The following is an 18,937-nucleotide window of genomic DNA, read 5'->3' on the forward strand; positions in this document are numbered from 1 at the left end:
TTTTCCCTCGGAGACAAGAAAAGCCACTGAGTAAGTAAATTGCATTCACTGGGAACCAAAGTACATTTTCTGAGTTAGTAGCAGTTCTCAGGGAATTAAATTGCTCAGGTTCCACAAGCCAGTGGGCACAGGGTAAACTTAGCAGTAACAATTAGAGAAGGAAAAAATCTTTCTCCCTCAAGGAAAGAAAGATAGTTGGAGAAAAATAATACAAAGCATTTGTTCAGTGGAAGAGTTCTATCTAGGAAAAGAAATGCTAAAGAGAATAACAAATATCAGTGGCTGACAAACTACTGGCTTCAACTGACCACAAAAAAAAAAAAAAAAAAAAAAAAAAAAGTAGATTTTATGTGGTGGTAAGACATCATGAAGCAACATCCCTGCATTTGCTATATTGCACACTGATCTGAGCAGGTCACAATAAGTTAAACATGATAGGCAGTTTAGGGAAAAAGAACATGCACAGGAATTTAAGAGACCACTATATACATATACATTTAAAAAAAGATAAAAAATACTGTGTACACAATGATTCCTGGTTAAAGAGGACAAAATCATAGGCAATAATTAAAATTGCTGTGGATTCAAGAAAAGGGAGGATTTATTTTTTGTGATGTCAAAGGTTATAAATAAAAGCAATGGATTAAACCTAGGAAAGGAGGAAACTGGTGAATATTACATTAAAGTGAAAGTTGTAAGATTATTTTGTTCTATGGGAAGTATTTGAGAAGAATACGTGAGGTAGGGGATATGCATACATTTTTAAAGAACAGACCAAGTGATTTATTAAACTTTATCTCATTTGGAAGATTCTGACAGCTATATTCAGAAACTGAAATGACATTGACCTCAATATCATTGAGAATTTCAATAAAAGAATGTAATCTGGCACTTTGTTCCTGTATAAGAAAAACATAAACCATTTTATTTAATATGAAAACGACCATTTCCTGAATTATTTTGGATGAAAACTAGAAGAACTGAAGCATTTTAAGCCATCACAACTCATTCTGCAATTTATTCTAGTCTCTGCAGTGCGATGCAGAGACATTCACTTGCAACCGTAGCACTACTATCTGCAAAAAGGTGCCAGGTTGTTTCATACCATCCATCTGAATTCTCCATTGGCAGAACTGATGGTGAGAATGATGCTCATTGTCAAACACAGCTCCGTGTGCTGGGCCAGAGTTAATTACACAGGGTTTAGGCTGGCTTAGACCTGCTTAGGATCCAGCACGTGACAATGCCCGGTAAATTGGGAAATGAATGAGGAACACTACCCTACTCATGCATGATGTAACCATTAACTCAAGGGCAGTCACAGAGGATGCTATTCCGGAGGTAAAATCAGTAGAGCATAGACACTATTTGCTAAGTACCAGCTGTTAATCCAGGGTAGTGAGTTAATTTTTAAAGGAAGAATTTGCCGTAAGAGCGTGGTGCATGCTCCCACAGCTCCCAGATGGATTGCCCCTTGCTGGGATATGGTATCCAGTCTGGGAGCAAATGTGAGGATAGTGCAAACAATTTTTCTTTCTGAGCTTGTCTGTTGTCATTACCTATTTTGTTACATTTTATGACTCCTGCTTCCAGATGGCAATTTATGGCTTAGCTGAATTTAAAAAAAAATAAATTAAAAAAAGAGGGGTATGTGTGTGGAATATTTCTCCCTATTTAGCAGATACATTCTTTCATTGCGGTATACAATGTGTATCAGAGCAAATGTATACTGGTGTTTCAAGCACTGCTGGAAAGGCAGGGGCAGTACACTAGGGTGGGTTTTCCCAGGCATACCTTTACCTATGGTGGTGCAGGCGAGAGACTGAAGACATACCGGCTCTTTCCTCCCCCCTCCTGCTTTTTGAAGGGCTGATACAACATGCGTTTGCTCACATGTCATGTGGAAGGGCAGCCGTCCCATGCAGAACAGGACAGTACCTGTTACTGGGTTTCTATGGGGCAGTTTCTTTGCTGTGGTTTGCTTTAGCATCTGTTTTTGAAAGTAAAGAGGGTGGTTCCTTCGCTTTCATAGTATTTTAGGCCAATCTTTGAGCAACTGATCTGTAACACAGACTAATTTTGAGCCATTTCTTTAGTTCATTTTATGGGGAGATGAACGAGTGCTTGGTAATGGCAGTCATGACACACTCGGGATCTGTTAGCATTCCTGGTTTTCTAAAGCTAGATTTTTAGCCCCACTGCTGTAACCCATAAAGCAAAAGGGTTTGAAAGTGTGTGTGCTTCTAAGTATGAACTCCTTAAGCTACTGGCATCTGCATTCATTTTCTTTGAGTCACTATTATTGAATCTGCCCCAGAATCTGCTCAGACCCTATTCATGGCCATGCTGATATCCTTTATTTGTTCTTTATAAAAGTAACCTGTCCACTGTATTACTGCAGCAATTTGATAATAACTGTTTACATAGTGGACATCTTTAGGGCTAACTTGGTACAGGCAATGCTTTGATTAAACCATTTAATGCTGCATGCTCTTTGGAAAAGTTACCAATAGTCATGTTTTCATTTTACTTCTTGTCTTTTTTTTTTCCCCCTTTTAAGTAGCTAATTATTAGAATTTATCTTTATATTTTTTTATTGAAAATTAAGCTAGAATCAAGTATTCAGTTATGCAGTATCTTGGAGAAAATGCAGATCAGCCTCCAAACCAGACAGCTGCTGTCCCCGTGGGTCCCTAGCACACCTTCAGACTGTGCACTGACTCTCAAATTGAGTAATTTTGTATGATGATATTCACATTGTCCTTTATCACATCCTGAGTAGTGTAATATAGTGCAGAAAACGCTTCCATCTCCTAGGGAGAGAAATTACTTTTCATTTTCTGTGTGAATAAGTGACTGTTTAGGTTTTGAATCATCTACATACCTTACCTTTCATACGCTAATTAGAGGCCTGCTCTTGTTAGGTACCATCTGCAGGGAATGAAGAGAGACAGGCCTTCTGCAGGGTAATTCCTCCCCCCTCACCCACTATTCAGGATCTAAGATGAACCTGAGCGGTTCCTGCAGAGCGAGTCTATGACAACTGCATTCCTACAGCAGGCACCTCGGCTACATGCCTGAAGTTACCTGGGTAAACTGCACTGTGACGTTCAGTTCTTGGTACTTTAACCATTTATGTGTTAGGTCTGTGGACCCAGCGATGTGCCTATGATTTACTCAGTCATTAGAGGTAGAAGGTAGCTCCTGGCAAAGATAAATCTTCTAGATAGGTGTTACACATAGATAGGATGAGTCATGCTCTAGGGGTTTCTGTCTCTTTCTGTCTATGATAAAAATATATACTATATAATATAGTATATATAGTAATATAATAGAATAACTACCTTGGAACAGGGACTTAACTTTTTAAATGGTGGAGAGAAATCCTACCTTAAGTAATAAAGGAAAGTATCAATTTGGCAGCTTTAGAGTCACCTTCCAGCTTATCCAGTAGGAAAAAAGAGGCAGCAGGATGCAAACTTCCCTGTAACATTCTGTGAGTACATTCAAGGTTATTAGGCTCTGATTTGCCTGAAGAGTGGGAAAATAGCTGTGTCTTCATTGCCATTAGCTCAATTACTTTCGGCTGCACTGCAAATTTAATGACTGTGAGCTTAACAGTCACTACGCCAATTTTATGTCATGCAGCAGGTAGTTAAGATACTAACTGGACAGACTAGAACTGAACTTTCAACTTTGTTGTGGTGCCATGATAGAGGAAAAAACCAGATTTAACTGTAGATACTTTGAATCCATTAAGAGAAGAGATGGAGAAAGGACCTGTATTGTTTAAGTATGGGATAAAGACTATAGGTTTCAGGAAGATTTTAATTTTCTGAAGTACTGATCATCTATTTTTGATAACAATGCCTGCAATGAATTTTTAGTGGCTTTTTATATCTTATGCTTATACAGTTTTAAATCCTTTAAAACTCTTAATAATTCTGTAATCATATTGCATGCAAGAGCTAACAACTGGCTGCTACACTGAAAAATTCCTCGCAAGGCTACACAGAACAGCCTTGGACAAGTTGCTTAGTATTGTGCAGTCTTGATGAGTTTTGCAGTGCAGAAGCAAGAGCAAGTGAGGGTTTAAAGTTTAACTCATTCTACTGTTACTGGTGGCAGCATGCAGAAATTCAGTTTGGTTTTGCTCAAGGAGGAAATAAATGAGCCTAAAACTGATGTTTTCACCTGGGCAATTGAGTAAACAGTCATTAATTCTGGGTGGTGCGATGTCTAAACACCTATCTTGAGATTGGCTAAGGCAGCGTAAGGATTTTTTATTGCTTCTGGAGACAAATAAGTGGCGCCAGAAATTGGAAGGAGTTTTCAAAATGACTTGGTTCTCATACTTCTACACTGGTTTGCAATGAACACGTGAGCAGCCTTTAAGGGCTTTATCTAGAAAATAATCCTGCAATGTGGCTCATCTCTTGAATCATATTGTCTGAAGTATCTGCTGCCAAAAAGTATTATGTATTAACCAAACTAAAGAATAGAATTCTAAGTCAGAAAGATGTTTGAATACTGCAGAATTCAAAGAATACAATCCTTAAGGGGTCCACTGGAGATCATCTGATTATCCCTTGCTTTCCAAAGTTAGGATTAATTACACCTACAACTTCCTTGAAAGATTTCTCAAACTTCTAGACAAAGTATTTTGCTGTTTGTCTGCTCTTTCTGTTATGAAGTTTTCTAATATTCAATTTAAGTCTTTGTTAATGTGATTGAGATTCATTAGTCCTTGTGTAACCCCTAGGGGATATGGAAAACACAAGCGTTCCTTCACCCCTTTTAATCCTTTTCCCATTTCATGCCTATAAAAACTATTATCATGTTTTCCTAATAATCTCCTTTAAATAAATGTCCTTCATTCCTACCATGCTGTACTTCCTAGGCTTCAATTGATTTAATTGTTCTACTGCATCTTTGGTATTCTACTTGGCTAATTTCCTCTACCTCAGTATAAATTTTGCGTCTGTCTCTACTGAGTTGAATCCAGCTTTTTCCTGGTCACTCCTTCCATGTGAGAATTTTTATTTTTTGTTTGAGTTTTTTTTTACATCCTAGGCCAGATCTCTGGCAGACCTGTAGGCCAGCTGTATTGTAGGCCATGCTAAGCAAAAATAACACACTTGGCTGAAGATACAGGTAAGTCTTTAGTAGGATTTTGAAGAGGCTGTGCATGATAAGCTGGCACATAATTTTAGCGCACATCAACACACACACGTATGAATATATACACCTTCCTGTAATTTTACCTGCAATGGATATGTATGTGTGTCACACTAACAAAGAGTTCTGTTGCTACATGCCCCTAGCAAACAAGAGCTGCCATCTGGGCATTCCCATGTGGGGGCTTTTTTACATCTTTTTTATACCAGTGTATTTTCCTGATATTTTTTCTGTACTTTCTTGACAACAAATTACTTCAGCATAATCTTTCTGCTCACAACTAACCAGTACAGAAATATTTACAAGCAACAAGAAGATGTTTTGTGCCAAAGGAAAGCTATAAATTAATTATCTCATAATTCAAATGAGTGTCATGTTTTGGATTCATGGCAAATACTCTTGCCCAAAGAATGCAATGCAGACTGAGTCTACAAAAAGTAAATCAGTAGCTCTGGACAAACCACGAGGCAAGACTCAGCTTTCTCCCTCTGCTATGGAGAGGTGCCGCATGCTTTAGCATTACTCATATAAACACTTCCTCCTGTGTGAAGCTGCAGCAGATATTTAGGGCAGGATCAGAGCAAGATGAATATTAATTGGCTCTAAACCTATCCCTGAGAAACCCAGCAGTGGTTTATAGAAAATCTAGTGTTATAAAACTGCTTGAATAGTAGTACTAGTTGTAGTAACAATAGTAAAACTGTAGCAAATAAAAGATGATCTACTTAATATGGTTGCAAAATGGTTCTGTATCCTGTGCTAATTGGAAGTGATTGACTTCTTTAAAAACTGAATTATTACTTCCCTAAGCTATCCTTAAAAAATTATGATAAAAATCTTACTTTAAGAAATAGGAGACTGTAACTATTGTCTAATTCATTATTAAGTTCTTATCCAGGAGCACGTGAATTCAGAAGTGATGTAACAGGAGAGAAAGCAATGCTTCTTAACTTTTTTTTTTTCATTGCTGATATAACATACAGAGTGGAAGTCCTATATTTGTAGGATTTCCCTAGCTTGCAATATTTTTCCGCTTTTTCAGTAAACTGATCATTTCCTTTATGTGTAGAGAAACGTGTCCTAGATTATTTACTCTAAGCTTACTCAACACAGAAGCAAGAAAATAGCAAAAAAACACACCAAACAATCCTACATAAAGCTTTTGAACTTTGAAATCTCTATCTTGTTCTCACATTTGTTTCATAATAATCTGATTACAGGTGGCTTTGTAAGCAAGTCCAAACACATGTAGTTGGGGTCTGAAAGATGGAATTGGAAATAAATAATTCACTCTGTTTTATATAGGCACTTCAGAAGTTCATATATCATCTTTATATAGACAGTTTCCAAGCAGAGTCAAGCACAGAAGAAACTGTAATGGTTCTCAAATGACTACTTGAAGAGTATAAAAAAATACCCTCCAGAAATTCTGTTTCTATATTGCAAAGAATTAAACTATTGAAAATCAAATGTAGTCTAGATATGAAATTGTCATGGAAATTACCGTTTCCCAAAGCTATTCCTTTAGGGCCTAAAAATATTGAGTAGTGCCATGTTGAAGTATAATGTAATTTTTATAATATACAACAACATTTTAAGACTATGTAAGAGAAATAAGCCATGAACAACGCTGACAGTGCTGCCCAGAATCACCATTTCACTTGCCCTGGGTCTTTCTGAATTTATTTTGGCACTGGTCTTTATGACTCCAAGTAGTTCTTTTTATGTCTTTAGTATGTAGATTACTAGCCTGGGAAGACACTTACCTTTCCTATACTGCTTTGCAATCCAAATGAACTGCTACCTCTGCAGCTTTCAGAAGTCATTTAAATTCGTTTCACAAGCAGGTGAAGCAGTTCAGAGGCAGCCTATAATGCAGATTTTCTTTAAGGCCACATTCTAGCTGTGTTAGGTGTGGAGCCTTGTTAGTATGGGAGCTAGCTGGTAAGCACTCTCCTACCCTAGTCCCTGGGAAGGGCCTTGACTTTTTCATTTTAATTCAAATTCACGTAGTCATCTTCACACAGAATGCTTATAACCTACTTTAATTAGTACTTTTCTCAGCAGGCTTAGAAAGATTAGACTCTTTATTTTTTGAAGGTGGCAGACAGTGGGATCTATTTCTTCAAGCATTCTAATAAACTGAGAGTTTTATTTACTTAGTCTATTTTTTCAAAGTCATCTTAAAAGTGCATAAAGGCTTTGTTAGGCTGGATTTACAATTACTTGTACAATTATTGTATTATTGTTCTTAATATGGAAATCACAAGCAAAATTCCCTGGGTCTGATTTCTCTACACTCTGGCAGAAACAAGTAAGGAATATCCTCTGGTAGCCTGCACAAAATGGCCCAACTATTTCTAGATCTAGTTAGAAATCGGTACTAATCTATTTCTGTAGAAGAGATAGGCAAGCCAGCAACAGGTAAGGGGGGGGGGGGGGGGGGAAGGCCTCTGGAGCCTTTGAACATTTTGTAAAACAGGGTAAAAATTGGTCATAACCTTTTAGTACCTACATTTCAGAACTTTCTTCCAGTTCTTGAATAGTTATAGCAAAACTGTAATGAGCTTTTACTTGCCTTGACTTCGCAAGCAGGGTGGGGGGAAAAATAAAGCATACTCAGCAGGGAAGTTTTGAACGCTCAGGAGAAAAGAGCTAATTTAACTGCAAGATGGTCTTAGAAGAGGCTGTCCTTGAGATCAAAGTCCACATCAGGTTCAATACTAGCAAAGGTGATGAAAATTAAAACCTGTCAATCAGACACACTGTAAAGTACTGCTGGATGGGAACTGTTTGGTAAAACTATTTTTTGACAGAAAATGCCAATCTGTTTAAAGAAAAGGGGGGAGGGGAGGGAAGCAGAGGACCAAAGAGAAACTAGTAGGAAATACAGGCTTCTCACAGAATTTCAGGGAAGTCCACGTTGACTAGTCAGGTACTGTTTCTCATAGTTGGAAACGTGCAGTTGCAGCAGAAGAGGCATTGGCATGCCTGCCCCTGGCTGTGGCAGTCCAGGGACGATACAGCTGAGGGTGATTTTGGCTGAGGAATGCTGCCCACATCTGCACTACCTGTCACCCCTGAGCATATGGAGAGCTTCCAACCGAGAGGGGGGAGGGCAGGAAGAGACTGCAACACCTTCAGTCACCCCAGCCAGAGCTGAGAGCTTATTTCCAGGCACTCTTCTTCCTCCTCTCCTGCTCTGTCTGCCTCCTTTATGCACGTACACAACCTGTTGCAACCCAAAAGCCAGGAAACAAAGCCTCCTCCCTCATGAGCCTTGTGTCTATCTTTGCGTGGGGCAGCGATACGTCCCTGTGTTTTGGGATGAAGGTCAAGATTATTTACTAAAGATAGTTTATTCCCAGTCAGTACCATATGTTGTATTTTCTACCTTGTAATATTCTCAGTGACTCTCATTAGTGAAAACATTACTATTTTAGAAAAATGTGGGTAGAGAACATTAACATGGTTTTTGCATGTCTACCACATGAATGTTGTCCAGGTGGATTATATTTCCATAACAGAAAAGAAATGTTCTGGCCCACAAGACACATTCTGGCACAAAAAAGTAGTCTGGTAGCTAAGAATAAAAAGCAGGATTTGCTGGGATCCAGTGGTCCTAGCATCCTAAGAACTCAGGAGAACAGGGAAGACTGGTGAGTGCTTCTTGTACTCTCCAGTATTTACAGTGGCAAGGATATAGGGTGGTTTAGTTCCTTTTCTGTGCTGTTGTGAAGATGTGTGCATCTCTCTCTTCCCACCACATGTGCCTTCAACCTGTCCATGTGGAAAGGATCCTCTTCTAGACATCCACATCAGTGCATGTGAGTAGGCCAGTGGGCTTACTCGTGCTAAACGCATGATCCCAAATGCCCACTGTATTAATGAATGTGGTCTTATAGGCGTAAAATGGCATAGGTGCACCAGAGCTACCTGCACTGTGTGGATTTTCATCGGTGGGATCGTGGGGCTGCATAAGCTTCAGAAGCATCCCGTGCTATTGCTGTTGGTGCAAGCTGGAATTTAGTTTCCCAAACCTTTTTGCAGTTGGGCTATGTGGGGGAAGGGTGTCTCTTTCCTAACTCCTTTATTAAAGCTGCTGCTTTCAATATGTACACATGACACACAGGAATATATCTTTCTTGACAAAAACCCATTTCACTCAGATTGCCTTTTAGCTTTCACATTTGAAGATATAACTTGAAAGTGCCTTGGCATAGATTGACATAAAAGACAATGAGACATGAAAAGCAATCAGGTAAATAAGAAAATTCTTATTTACTAATTTTTACAGTGCCTATTGTCATGGCAGCTTAGCAAGGGATTAGAAGGATTTAAATGTAAATTAGATCTGTCATTCTCAAAACTAAAATGAGTTAGTTATTCAGAACTGGGGGAAGGGGGGCGGGGAAGGAAAAGAAAAGGCAAAAGAGCCTTCTATGTTACCTTTAAAAGCTTGAGATGTGAGTCCTGGAAGGCACTGAGTGCAAGCCACAGTGTAGGAGGCCTCCGGGGGAACAGCTGTGCTGCCCATCGCAGGATTTCTTTAGCCTGCACAGAGGAGCACAAGTCAGAGACAGCATTGCATATGCAAATGTGCCAGAACAGGAAAAATCACAACTGCAGGAGTGGGGTGCTGTGTCCAAACCAAAAGCTCCGCAGAGACAGCAACAGCACAGCTGCTCTGCAGAACCCAGCGTGGGACTGAGACCTGCCAGGTCGATCCATGTGGGCTTTTAGGCTTAGGAGGTGCAGTGCAGAACTACCCCACGCAGGCACCAGCTCAGGCCCTACAAGTAATCCAGACAAATGAAAAATGTTCTGTGTCTAAGAAATACGCTGCAGTTTCCCATCCTTTACCACTTTCAAGATTCAGGCTGGTGTCTCTACATTTCCTTGTACTGTACAGGTAAACTGCTTTATTTGGAGGTAAGAGGAAACTCTTCTTCGGGCTCCATTACGTGATCCAGACATACCCACAGAGCAGCCAGGTGTCACAGTGGGCAGTGGGAGTTTTCAGAGTGACTTGAACTGCTGTGGTACAACAGAGGGCTCTGGCGCACGAAGGAGATACTTCCACCTGGAAGGTTTATGCACACATAGCAAGGAGAATACTCTCTCGGGTTAAACAACAGTACGTGCCCAAGCACCCTGGTTCTGTTATATGTTTAATCTACATCCTGGGGCAAGACATGGGGGTGCACAGATTTCCATGTCTCTTCCCCAGTGCCCTGGTTTCTACAGTAGGGAAACCTGCTGACAAAGGCCAGAATAAGATCATGTGAATTCAGGTCAGGTCTGTGACACGGATGCTCAGAGAGTAAGATTTGAGGTTGTCCATAGCACATGCTTGTTGATCAGATCTCATGCAGACCTCAGTCCTAGGAAAAGTGAGGTTTACAGCTTCACTAGCACCTAAAGTGCCTCCTTCCAGCAAAAGCGAACACAGCTGATGGTTGTGTAGATGGCCCACCTCTCTGGGTAGCTGAACCTTGTACCAGTTGCGGGGTCTGGATGGAATTAAGCCATAGTTCTCCAAAGAGCAGTTTGAATTCTCTAGGCTGGAGCTGACAAAATACTGTGGAAAATATCTAGAAAATCTTGACTAAAGAGAAAGAAGTGGTAAATTGTGACAAATGCACATGAGAAAGTCATGTCTAAATGGGGAAAGCAAATCCCAGATGCTCACAGGGCATGCCAAACACACACGGTGCTAACCATAACTGCCCGTGCACCCTGAGCTCCTGTAGCTTATCTGCAAGGGATACAGCCCTGCTTGTGTCTGGCTGCAGGTGAGGGCAATGTACACAAACGTCAAGAATCCTGGGAGTGAGTTAGGGGAATCAGCACCATATTGTGAAGGGTTAAAGGAAAAGAGTGTCCTTGGGGATGTAAATTGGAGGACAGGCTCTGTCCCATGGAGGTGGTGGGCGAGCATACTATATAGAGTAGGTCCTTCTGCTTAGGGGACCTGGAGGTTAAGATGGGCACTTTGGAGATACAAAGGTTAGAGGTGGGGGTGTCCCGAGCTGTGCTGGAATAGAGAAAGGGATAAAGGGCTTAGGAGAACAGGCTATAGTGTGTGCAGGGTGGGATCTGACATGAGTGACGGGCTCAGAGGACAGCTGCTGAGGAACAGGTTACAGGTGCCTTAATGCCTTGCTCTGCTGAGATGAAGCGTCGGGGAAGCAGGATTCATCTCAGTGGAATCAGACTGGCAGGAAAGCAGGGGATGTGTGGAGAGAAGGGAAGAGGGATAACACATCCTCAGCTCAGCCCCCTGCATCCCTTCACTCCACTGCGTGCCCTTAGCCTTGCAACCCCTTCTGCCAAAATCAGTGTTGATTTCTGTCAGTGATTAACAATGGGATCAGCCTCTCCATGCTTCATTCTTGGGGCAGCAGAGTTCAGGTTTTGCCTACACTGCTTAGAAGCTTTAGGTCACCTCTGCCTTTGCACATTACACACCTTTGGGGTTTTTTTTTATTTTTAATTGGTAGCATTCAATGATATAAACTGGGTGGTATTAGCATATCTTTACCAGGTTCTCTTCCCATCTTGGAAGACCTCCTGTCTTGTTAGCTGCCAGCTGTGGCTTTTCTGTTTTTTCACCCTCTCCTGCTGCCCCACAGCCAGCAGAAACACCTTCCAATTTGTGTTATATCAAAGTGAAATCAGGAGCCACACAACAGCCATACTCTTATGATTTGGAGAAGCATAGAAACATTTAGCACCAGCTTATTGGGTTGAATCTAGCTCCTTCAGTAGCAACTGGGAATTGTGTCTGCTGATGGGCTGGCAGCTGTGGGCTGTGACACTGGTGGCTCTCCAGTTGCTAATGGACAGATGTCCACGTCATAAAAGCACAAAATTAATGCTTGTGCTGGCAGCCTCAGCAGGGGACACATTCAGTGGGCAGTGAAGCTGTTTTAATGCTGAGCAGTGCCCACAGAGAAGTCTGAGAGTACTGGAGTGAATAATTTGCAGACCACCCCCCTGTTGGGCTTGTTCTGGGTATGGGAACCTTCTGTACCATTGACTGCAAGTCTCGTTTTGAAAGAAGTAGTTCCATGATAGAAGGCAGAGGGGATACTGCTGGACATCTGAGACAAACTAGTAGGTTAATGAGGTGTGAAGAACAGTTTGGTCATAGTTCTCTGCACCTCTTCTTTTTTTCCTCTGTTTTCCCATACCTCTGCAGACCCAATTTACGTATCTCCTCAGGCTCCTTTAACTTCATTCTATCCCACACCATCACTTCCACCAAGCACAGTAATGCTTCTTTCAAACGCTGAGAATTACTTCACTTATTTAATACTGCAGCCAGCAAAAGCTGGCTTATTCTGGAAGGAAATTCCTGTTTGACTAGGGAAGTTAATGCTAGACTACAAAATGAGTGATGAAGACATCGTCGGATGGGATTCTGGCTGTAAGAGTCCTGTGGAGTAGAACCTGTACCATAAAGATGCAATGTAACAGGAGAGAAAGCCACTGCTACAGGTGAAGTAGAAAAGCCTTGTAACCTGTAGCTTGGGCTGAAACAGCAATGGCTTTTGCTGCCACAAGTCTCTCAACAGTAATTTGACCTGTATAGTCTAATTACTGTTTATCTTGTTTTCCTTGTTCTGACACATAAAGCTGGCTCCATATTTTCCATGAAGAAGGATAGTATTTTCTTTTACAAAAATAGCAGGTGGAAAAATTCAACCTAGATAAACCCAAATTTTTCCATTAACATTTAAAATTCCAAAGCTTTATTTTAGTTTTTTTTAAAAAGACTTTTGCCAATCAACATTGTTTTAAAATTCTTACATAAGAGTAACATACACTAGCATATTACTGAGGAATGATAGTGTGAGAATAAGTATTTTGAAAAATTCTATTCCATCTTCTCTCTTCGTCATAGCAATCTGCTTTATTTTTCCTCAGAATTTTAGAACAGTTTTATAAACTATTATTTTTAAAGATTTTTTCTGAATTCTTATTCAAAATAAGTATTTAAAATCATTGTTATACAGCTGACTTTAAAAGATAACTGAATATTTTTATTATCTTGTCATTTTCGTGATTTATCATTACACACATTTAAGAAAGATATGCTACAGAATACTAAAAACTCAGTAAAAATATTACACAAAGAAAACATGCATGACATTTAAAATGACAAAAATGTTTCAATATTGAAATGACAGTCTTGAGACTAAAATCAATTCCAAAGACAAAATTGTTTTTATGCTGAGGGAGAAAAGAAACAGTTTTTAAATTGCTGTATTGCAAGTATAACAGAGAGTCCACAGCTCAAAACGGCTCTAACCTGTGGCACCACCTGCCATCCCATAGCTGTGGGAAGCCCCCAACCCAGAGTGCTGTTGAGCATAATCAGAGCTAGGAGTTTAACGACAGCAGAGGGTTGTTTAATTATCTTTATGTGGGTGTTAACATACCCTACACCAGCATCTGCTAAGGATGCTCCAGTGGTCCTGCTCGAATGTCTGCCAGAGCAGTCAGAGGGCCAAACGTGGTGCTCAGTTCAGTGATCTCCAAGCGTAGCAACCTCGGTGTCTGCTCGCCAGTGGAGGATCTCCTCCTGTGACCTTTTTTCCTGCCCGGTGTGGGTGCACCGCCTGGGGGTACTCTACGCTCTCACAACACTGAATGCAGTTTTGCTCCCCTCTACACCATTTCTGCATAGCCATGAAAAAAACTTTCACCTTCATTGGTCAAACAACCGCTGCACTCAAAGCGGAGTTAAGTCCAACTATAAAACGCTTACTTTAGGAAAAAAGAACTCTTTCCAAGCATTTGTTCAGTAGACTATAAAACATGGTGTAACACCTCTGACAGGTAATGTGTTGTTATACTGCTTACTGCGATCAGCTGTGACAGGAGACACCTTTAATCAACTACCCCATAATTATGCTAAGGTTTTCACCAGATGACAAATCCCAATTGGCTGGGCCAGAGCCCTGCCTTTCCAGACAAGGCTAATTATTTTGTCCATTCACCTGTTCCTTCACTCTAGCAAGCCCTGACCTGTGGAATCATGTAGGTGAGTATTTACTGCTCATTTTTACGTTGCTTGAACTTTGGCTATTTTGAAATTTAAATCTCAAGGAGGGAAGGTAAATTTTGGTAGGACTTTCCTGACAGATACTCAGGAATCAGGAGGTGTAACAATCACTATCATGAGCTGTGTGATACTATCACCTGTTTCTCTCTCAGTGTGTTTTAACTTTTTTTTTTTTCTCAATGTGATTCATTGAACGATTACACACATAAAAGATTACTTATAAATGCCAAGTATATAGCTGCCATTGTATTGAGTAAAATCTATGTCTCTATACCAAAAAACCTGCTAAAACAAATCTTAGTTTAAATAACCTAAAAAGTTGGAAACAAGTGTTGTTTGTCTAGGCAATTTTTCTTGGGGGGTGGGAGTAGGTTTTGTTTACAAGTAAGAGTAGGCTAATACAGATATTATTTTTTTAGATTTAGGAGTCTACTGGAATGAATTCATGCTTGGAGAAGTTTAATAAGAAGTTATTTGTCCCTAGTGAATGCTTCTAGTCAGAGGTGAGGGGAAAGACACCTGAATGTTTTCAGCCTTTCAACTCGGGTAAATGACGTGTTGCAGTGTAATAGTTATTGTTTTATATGAAGCCACAGACTGGCAAGGCAATTCACAAAACATGCCGGGCAGGAGGTCCAAGTCAGAGGTGCCGAAGGACAGCCAAGCACGTGCTGGGCAGCGTGGGCACAGGTGCGGGCTGGCGTAGGCCTCCACCGAAGCCGCCAGGGAGGGTGCGTGGGCGGTGGGCGGTGGGCAGCGGGAGCCAGGCCCAAACGCCACTGCTGTCCCAGCCCCAGCTCTCGTGGCAAGCGGTCCCAACTCGCTCCCTCGACGCACCAGTGTTAAAGGTCTCTTCTCCTTAAAACCAGTAGACCTCGTTGTGTTTCTCAACTTCACTGTTCGGTCAAAGTTTGTGGGGGTTATTTCGGTTGGAAGAAGACAGCAAGTGAGGAGGTCGGGTACCGCACCAGCTTTGCCCCCCTTGCAGTGGCAGGTCCAAACGAACAGAAATTGCTCCTTGCTGGGAGCTTGCAAGCCTCTGCTTTCACCTCCCTCCCTGTAAATCCTTTTCCTTAGGCTTTCTCCAAGGGTTATGCTAATGTGCTTGCTCAGGCAGGTCCAACTGCGCTCCTTTTCTTCTTTTCAGTTGAAACTGTTAATTCTCTGCATAACCGTTTCCCCAAACGGTACTCGATAATGCAAATGCCTCCTTTATAAATCACCAGTGTTCTGCATAGCTTTGTACTCACCTTTGTTTGGAGACTTTGGCATCTGCTTACCCATCTCTCTCGCTTATCTCAAGGAATGGGTGGCAATTACGCTGGCTCCTCAGTATTAGTAGGTTTATCAGAATAACAAAAGACTACGAGGATTGTGAAGAAACAGCAGGTGAAAAGGGACACAGCAGGAAAGAGAAATTATTCTTGAGGGAAGGTTCATTTCTTTATTGCAGTTTCGTATTTTCCTCAGATTCTATTTATTTATATACAATCATGTGGGAGAAAGGAATACGGAATGAATCACAGTCCCATGAGAGGCAGTTTAAAATCAGAGAGCATTCAGGTATAGCACAGAGAACTTCAAACTGCATACTGTGAAGACGGATGTTAATATAGAAACTGGCAGTGAGGTTAATAATACATATTTATTTCCAAGGATAACTCCCTCTGGGGAATCCCCGCCACCACCACCACCTCTGAACTATGAAGTGTTCTACAGAAAACCCAAGAACAATTTCATCCACGCAGGCTGGGTTTACTCCAGGGGTGTATCTGCTCTCCTACTTTTAAAAGGGAACACCACTATTATCTTTCTTGAAAGATCCCATTTAAAAAAAAAAAAAGAGGACGTAATTTTGTGACTGAAACAGTTTCACATTTAGAACTGGCTGCTGTGTCAATTTTAATACTGCATTACTTCCAAGGATTAAGCAGAAGCCTGTTCTGTCTCTTCCACAGACATTGTCCGGAGCAGTCTCTCCTCTTCCAAAGGCACAGCTACTTTTGTACAGTGTAGATAATTTTTTCATATTGATCCCTAGAGTAATGATTTACTGGGGGGAAAAATACATTTTTAACACGGATGTGAAATGCCATCTGCTTTGTCCAAAAATGTATTGCAGTTATTTCTGTGCTGCATGAAGACTTAGGAGGAAAGAATATTGCATATTTTCACGTTCAGTTCAGACTTCTGGTTTTCAAAATAATATTCCTATGGCAGACTATAATTCAGCATGTTTATTACGAGTGTAGCATAATCCTCCATGTTATGGGCTCCCTTTGATACTGTCTATACACCTGTAGGTATAACCTGTCCTGTTTGGAAGAACTCACTGAGAAGATCTAGTAAACTGCTTAAGGAAGCCTGTTCTTGTACTGCAACACCAAGTGCACAGTGATCTGCACTACAGCTCTTCGTAAAAAATTCTGTCCAAAAAAGTTTTAAAAGATACTGTAATACAAGATACTGCTGCAAAACCCAGGACACTGGGTGTCTTACGTGCAATTTCAAAGCATTATCTTAATTAAACTATTCAAAGATTATTTAATTTACTCAGTTGATGTCCCCCGCAGGGGTTGAACTAGATGACCTTTAAAGGTCCCTCCCAACCCAAACCATTCTATTATTCTATGAAAATTTTACCTACAACTCTGTCAAGTAGTCAGAAGGAAGAACAGGTTGAATATACAAGGTTAGGTTATTTGGGTGGGTGGGTTTTTTTTGAAGGCTTCCAATTAGAATTATGCAAGACAGTTCAGTGTAATACAGTGAAAAATATTTGACTAAAAAACAAACCAAAGAAAACCACTAGTTGCTTTTAAAATGTGGGCTGTGATTTGCCCTATATTCTACATTATGTTAGTAGTAGTGTAGTATAGAGATGTGATCCAAATATCTCAGGTTGATCTGTGCTTTAATTAGCTGTATACTAATCGATAGTAGTGTTAGATATATGATTATATTTTTTTAATATTATATCGACTAGCAATGCATATTTCTTGCTATAGAGGATGTGTTTGGACTTGTTTTGCCATAAAACATTACAGATTCAGCAGACAGTGAACATTTTGCAGAGTAACCATAGTGAGATGGAATACTCTGCAAAGTGACACACGATGGACTTTTTATCTTGTCCCTGATTCCTCTGCAATGGGCTTGTTACAGAATCTGAGTTCTGCCAAGCCTAATTATATAGTAAAGGACATTTTCCAAATAATCTTGGAAATGTGTTGAGACAGTTTATTTGGCTAACCTGATACAAACAAGATAGAATATCAATAAACAGGCTGTCAGGATATTATTTTTTTAATAAAATTGCAAATTTGAACATGCAAAAGAAAGAAAAAAGAATGAAGAGGATAGTTGTTCCTAACAGTTGGAATTAGTCATGGAACACTGAAGTAATAATTGTAAGACTATAAAAAAATAATTGGGATGTATTAGTAAAAACATATAGCGGACTCACTTTTAAATAATTAAACAGTAGTTTGACTAAATCTTTTGTATGCATATTTTTAAGGGGGGCTGTCCACAACCTGGATTCTTAGCTGTTGACTTTTACATCACTGGTGTGTTCTCGTTTCTTCCACAGGCAACAGTCAGGAATGCCAGCACAGAAAGTTGTTTGGAGGTTTTCTCAGCTTCAGGTCCTCATGCACTCATTGCCCTGTACTCGGAAACAGAACTCAAGAATGGGAGTAAGCAATGATGAAAGAGATAGTTTGGCAGTTCTTGATGATAAGGACGTGCACAGCACTGGGGTGTAGTTTGACAGGCATTTCTTAAATCAGACGCGCTGGCTAAACTAGCCAGTTTTGCTGGTTCGTATACTTAGTCATAAAAAAGCCCTTCCTTTCTTTTCTTTTGGCTGAGGTATTTTTTAACCTGAACAATTAATTATGCGGCTTCATAAACAGTTGCCCTAGCCCAACTGAGAGATTATACTGAAGTGAGGGTGGAGTTTTAGAAACCACTGCCAAAATAAGTGCTTACCAAATTCTGACTTTACAGACAAGTGCAGCTTAATGCATTCATAACAACGAGACTACATCCTACTATGCAAAGGCTGTCCTTCACACTCTAATGTTTGATCAGGTTAAACTTGTCATCAGCTGTGCAGCATAGATGGCTCACACTTCCAGAGGTGGACCTTCTTTCTCAGGCGATTCCTATTCCTCACAAGCATTAATGTTATTGTCACAACACCCACGCGTTTGGGTTGAACATCATTGCCTCCTCTTTTAGAAATGCCAAAATGACCCAAGTGGGGAATTCATTATACCTACGAGTTTATTCTTCCTTTTCTTCTATGGCTGTTTCATGACTGACGCCTGTTCGTAATGAGCAAATAATGTCTAGCCCAGGACATGCACCTCTAAAAAGAACAAAAGAGTTTAAATCCTCTCTAAGTTCAAGTTCCAGCAGCAATACTGTTCCCTTCATCCAGAATAAGGACCCCTCCAGAACAGAACAGAACAGAATGGGGCCATCTCCTCACAACAGCACCACCCGGGGCACACAAGGACAGGGAAGGAGGGATGTCAGACATTAAATATTTTTCCGTTGATCCATGAAAAATACAGCTCTTTGCTAGCAGTGTAGGCTTTTTTGATCTTATTCAGAGAAACTAAGTCTATGGACTCCATCAATATCACTGGTACCTTTGTGTTGTTTTTTTTTAAAAAA

This window comes from Falco punctatus, assembly GCF_963210335.1.
Source record: "Falco punctatus genome assembly, chromosome: 6".
In the NCBI taxonomy this organism is placed as follows: Eukaryota; Metazoa; Chordata; class Aves; order Falconiformes; family Falconidae; genus Falco; species Falco punctatus.